The sequence below is a fragment of the Cicer arietinum genome, chromosome 2, assembly GCF_000331145.2.
Source record: "Cicer arietinum cultivar CDC Frontier isolate Library 1 chromosome 2, Cicar.CDCFrontier_v2.0, whole genome shotgun sequence".
NCBI lineage: Eukaryota > Viridiplantae > Streptophyta > Magnoliopsida > Fabales > Fabaceae > Cicer > Cicer arietinum.
In genome coordinates this window covers 42,372,895-42,378,894 of record NC_021161.2, presented here as the reverse complement: position 1 = coordinate 42,378,894, position 6,000 = coordinate 42,372,895, and positions in this window count along the sequence as shown.

Below are 6,000 nucleotides of genomic sequence, written 5' to 3'. Positions count from 1 at the left end.
ATGATTGTATGATTAATCTTGTTCGACATGCATGTATCTTGATTAATTTGTAGAACAATTACTGTATATGCTGAACTAGTAATTAGTCAATACATGTAAGTGTGAACCTTCGCTTAGAAACAATTCCTTGGGACCGTGATTGATCATTAGTTTAATAAAAGTGTTCTTTTGTTAAATTGATTATCAATCTTGTTGCTTTTTTTAAATGACTGCCATACACGTTTTTAAACAATAAAGGTCATATTTTTCCAACAGACTTATATTGTAATACTTAGTGAGAGGATTGAAGAGGGATTGATTGATTGGATATTGCAGGGACCTTGAATTGGATGTAAATCAAGAGAAAAGTGCAAGGATAAAAATTTAATGATGGATATTGATCATCCAACATTAACAAAATTTTATCTTAAGTTATATATCATTTTACAATACAATTAATTATAAATACTTTTTTTCTTCCTATTATGTTATTTTACACTCTCTTTTTTTTTATTCTTTTAATTTATATTTTTTTATATCATACGATATTCTTATAAAATTACGTATAATTTTTATTTTTTATACAATATTAATAATATATGTTTATTTATATAAAATTGTAAAAGTGACATATTTGAGAAGGAGAGAGTAATTAATTAGTTGTGTAATTAAAATTTATATATATATATATATATATATATATATATATATATATATATAAATTGATAAATGAGTATGGTCAAACCAATTTATATAATTTATATTTAGAAATTGGTCTGAGAAAAACCAATGTACCAACTATAACTTAGTGGTAGATTGGTAGTTAATGTAAGAAGGGCGTTAGTTTGGTAATATTTTTGTTCTTTTAGTGCTACAAAGAAAGAAAAAGGTACTTGAGCGCAGTCATTTCAGGTTATTGGTTGGTGATCCACGCTCTGATAGGTGATACTGGGTGGGAGTAATCTGTCGTATTCTATTGAGTTATGAATTAATTTAGATTTTTGTAAATTTGATCGATCAGTGATGTTATTTTTATCTTTTATTCGGATGTAGAAATTAATTGTCTCTAAGTTTAGAACGTGTTTTCATGTCAGAAAATTTTAATTAATAAACCTCAACTATATTTGATATTAAAGGATTTTTAATTGAAAATTTTTATGCAAGTATTTGGTGTAAGCGTGAGTGTGACGTCCTGAACCTTACAGTTTAAAAGAAAAATTTTATACTCTATTTGGGAACCGCTGGGAATCTCTTCCAAAAATAGTGCATTTTACTTTTTATTTCAATTTGGGTTTAGGGTGTCACAGCATTTATATTTTTTTATATATAGATCCTTAAATATAAGGTAAAATAATTAAAGAAACATAAACATATTATATTTTGAAGTTAGATATCATTTGATAATTATTCAATTAAAAACAATTTTGATACAAACCATTAAAATTACATTAATTGATAAAAAAAAAATTTCAAGCATATTTAAACAAAATTTATGTTACATTCGTCTCACGTTTAACTAAAACCAATCTTTTAAAATTAATTATCATTTCTATCAAATTATCATTTCTATCAAATTAAAGACATTGTGTTCTCACCACTTCACAAAATTGGATACCCCTTGGACACACCCCAATTTTCATACATCCACTTTATAAATACTACTAATATGTGGCGTCCCTCTTGTGTGATTGGCCGGTGGAATAAAGTTTATTTATAATTTTAGTCTCTTAAATCTTGACAAATATAAATATGTTTGATTTAAGATACATGTTTAATACATTAATTTATTTAAATTAGTGTAAATAAATTGTCACAAATATCAAGTGTATGTCTCACTGATAGTGATTGTCGCGGCCTAAAATTTCGAGTTTTCCTCGAATTAAATGGAGTCGCCACCAAAATTTATTTTAAAATAGGGAAAATATTGGAAAACCCCTTAGAAATAGAACAAAAATGTAAAAATGGTCTTTGAAACCAGATTTTGAGTTCGGGAGTCGATTATGCGTAGGGAAGATATTAGCACCCTACGACATCCGTTAAAATACGGTTATCTATAATTAATTGTGTAAAATTATATCAACTGAAATATACTTATTTCTTTTTATTATTAAATATGAATATAAATTGTTTTTTCTTATAAATGCGATTTTTGAGATAAAAGCATGTTAAAAAAAGAGTGAAAGAAAAGAAAAATGTTTTTATTATTGTGCTTGACAAGAGTGTGATCTTGCTCCTACGTATCTCCTGATGCGATGGAGAAATCAAAGCTACATAGTTCTTGGTAGAAAATGTGAATGTGTTGATTGCTTTTAAATAAATTGTTTTTTGTTACTTAAAAAAGTTAATTTTGACGAACATAAAAAAAAACTTGTTTGATTTGAATAATTATTTTAAAATATAAGTTTTAAGACGATCGAGTTGTACAACTCGTGTCTCAAAATACAAGGAGTAAAAAGATGTCACATTTAATTTAACCCTCTTAAAAATATTTTATTATTTTTTTTAAAAGAGAGTTTCAAGAAGATGTCACAATTCCAAGATTAAAAAAACACATCTAATTAAATTTTAAAAAGTTTATTTTTAATCTATTCATTTATAAAAATAAATTTTAAAGCTATCAAAATATATAATTTGTATTATGCAACTCAGGGATTAAAATGTCATTTTTAATTAACTTTAAATAATTTTTATGATTAATTTATTTGTGAATATGATTAATTTATTTATGAATTTTTAATGAAATATTTGTTATTATTTTATTTTATTTTTTAAAAATGATACTAAATATTAAACAAGTTTAAAAAAAATTCGAAATAAAATTAGTAATAAACACGAGAATAAAATAGCAAAAAGAAAAATATATGGACTTTAACTTAATCTAAAAAATATTTTGAAACTAATTACAAATGTAATCCTCTTTTAAACTTTTTTTTTAATTTAATAAGTGAAGAAATAAAAATTATTTTAATATTAAATAGCACCACCCAAAAAAGAAAAATCTATTATAATATGAAATAAATTATATTTATCACCATTTAATTATATCCATAATTACTTATATTAATTAGAATTATTATGATTAAATGAAAAAATTATCATGAAGAGTTGGAAGAGGTAAAAAAGTCCATTGATCACACACATCTATTACTAAATAAATCTATATTTAATATGATTATTATTATTATTATTATTATTATTATTATTATTATTATTATTATTATTAAATGTAAAACAACTAAATAGTCAATGTGAAACAGTTGGCAGCCTGACGTGAATATAGATAAAGCATATTATGCCTACTATGCATTAGACAAAACAAGCAAATTTCAAAAGGCCAACAACCAAATTTCAAAAGGGCGTACCGAAACAAGCAAGTTTCAGCATAGCAACAAAAAGATTCCATACATCAGAAATTACTCACAAACAATATACTAACACGCATAATCTCAGTCAAAACTCATTCACATCTAACAAAACAAAATTTCAACCTTCAATATTATACAGCTTTGAACAAGAGAGCAAACAGCTATGGTTGATGGGAAGCAATCTGATGTTTGGATCTTACATTGTTTTGGCAACTTAATGAAGCAAACTGATACAATAAGTTATGTATTTTACACTGGATTGAGTATTCAAGATGGTAAAACTAATACCATTTTTAGATTGAAAAATAATAGAATGAAAACAAATGAATAGAGAGGGTAGGAAAATGCAGAATCGGGGAGAAGAAAATGCACAGTAAACGTGGGATAGGAAAGAAGCAGCACGCGAGCCCGGAAAAGGCGGAATGGGATGAGGCAACTTTTTTTTTTTATATTTATTTTTTTTGCTTTGTTTTTTTTTTTTTTTTTTATTTTTATATTATGTAATTAAATTATTACAATTTTAAACGAACATATGTTTCTTTTAAATATTTTTATTTATTCAGACAAAATTGAGGTATTACAGATGCTTAATGTGAGAAGTTATTAAATCAAAAATTGATTAAATCATATTATATGTGTATGATGGTATAAAAATATATGTCAATTTCTTGCTTATTTTGATATTAAAAATGATTTGGATATATATTTTTTCAATTCATACCAACTAGCTCTTATTATTACATCGTCATTTCCAAAAATCTCTTATTATTATCATCATCATCATTTCCATCATATAGAATAGATACTAGAATGCCATTAATAATGGAGTATTATCCAAGCAAGCATGGGTCGCAAATGTTGTACAAAATGAATTGATCTCATGCTGATAAGGTCGTCCCATTTAATAATTTTGATTTTAGGAAATAGAAACTATATTGGATGGGCTCACTTTCCAAGTGGAATTCATTAATTTTACTAATATTATTATTAGTAGTAGTAGTAGTATTGTTATTATTATTTAAGAAAAAAAAATGAATAAGGTGATTTATTGAACTTGGCCAATGTGAAGGAAAAAAAATTGAAATCCCTAAAAAAAAGAAAAAGGAATAGTGCCTCTGAAAGAAGAAAAGAAAAAATAAACAAAAGAAGGCAGGCAACAGTAACAAGAGGATAAGAAGAAGAAAGTTTAGTTCTAGTGGTAATAGATTTGTAGCAAACTTGCTCCGATTGGTCTACAAACTGAGTATGTTACTTCTACCACTATGTTTGTTATTTTAATATAGAGTGTAAGTAGTTTTACTTTATCTGAGATTTAGTTTGGAATACTCATTTTTGTGAAAAGTTGGTTATCATTTGTTTGGTTTTCACCATTTGATGATGGCTATTGTTGATTGATGTTCCCAAGTGTTACTAGGAAGGCTCAGGTCCATTAATTATTATAGTGGAATGTAACACCCCAACCATTACTGTTACCGGCAGTGCCACCTCAAGATCTTCTCACCCCCTATCCACCTAGTGGAAATAGCGAGTTTTTTCCTTCTGTGGGATTCAAGCCCAATACATGGGAGATAAGTACCGCCTCCACACAGTCCTCAGGTACCGGGCTTGAATCCCACAGAAGATAAAAACTCGCTATTTCCATTGGGTGGATAGGGGGTGAGAAGATTGTGAGGTAGCACCGCCGGTAACTGTAATGGTTGGGGTGTTACATGGAAGTTTTTACTAGACTAAGTCCCATGGTTTTTATTCTTGCAAATTTAGAGAAGTATTCCACGTTAAAAATTGTGTTTGTCTTATATTTAATTTTCTGTCAATTGTTATTGCTATGTAGAATTCCATTTTTCGGTTTGACTATTTATCAGCGTAAGTGGGGAGAAAATATTTCGCATTATTGATATAGTTATCTCTGGTTTTTCCCAACAAAGTAGTATTTAGAGCTCGATTGGTTTGGTTTGTTCATTTAAATTGAGGAGGAAAATAAAGGTTCGACGATGATTAAGCTCAACTCTTCTAATTATACATTTTGAAAGACTCTCATGGAAGACATGATATACAATAAAGATTTGTATGACTCTATTGAGGATGACACTGCGAAACCCAAAGATAAATTTGATGCTGACTGGAAGAAGATGAATAGAAAGGTTGACCTTGATTAGACAATTATTGGATCTAAGTATATACTAACATGTTGAAACTGAAATAGATGCTAACAAACTGTGGGAGAAATTGAAAGAGTTGTATGAACAAAAGAATGTGTAAAATGAAGCATTCTTTATTTGGAAGTTTGTGAATACAAAATACAAAGATGAGGATTCAATGGCAGGGTATATAATATTGATTTTGTTGTGTTGTTTTGGGCATTGATTCTTGTAAAAAATGTTGGCTAGATTGTGGTGGAGGTTGGGGGTGAAAAAAATATTGACTAGATTGCGGTGGAGGTTGAGGGTGAAAAAAATGTTGGCTAGATTATGGTGGAGGTTGGGGTGGAGGTTAAGGTGGATTAACACGAGGATCAACCAATTGGTTTTCTACAGAAATAAATCGTTAAGAATTTTTGCAAAACCAAACCATATATTCATAACTTGGTTTGAATTCAACATTTAGAGGTTGACCATGAAGAATATGATTATCTCGATCATTTCACTCCTTGTTCTCA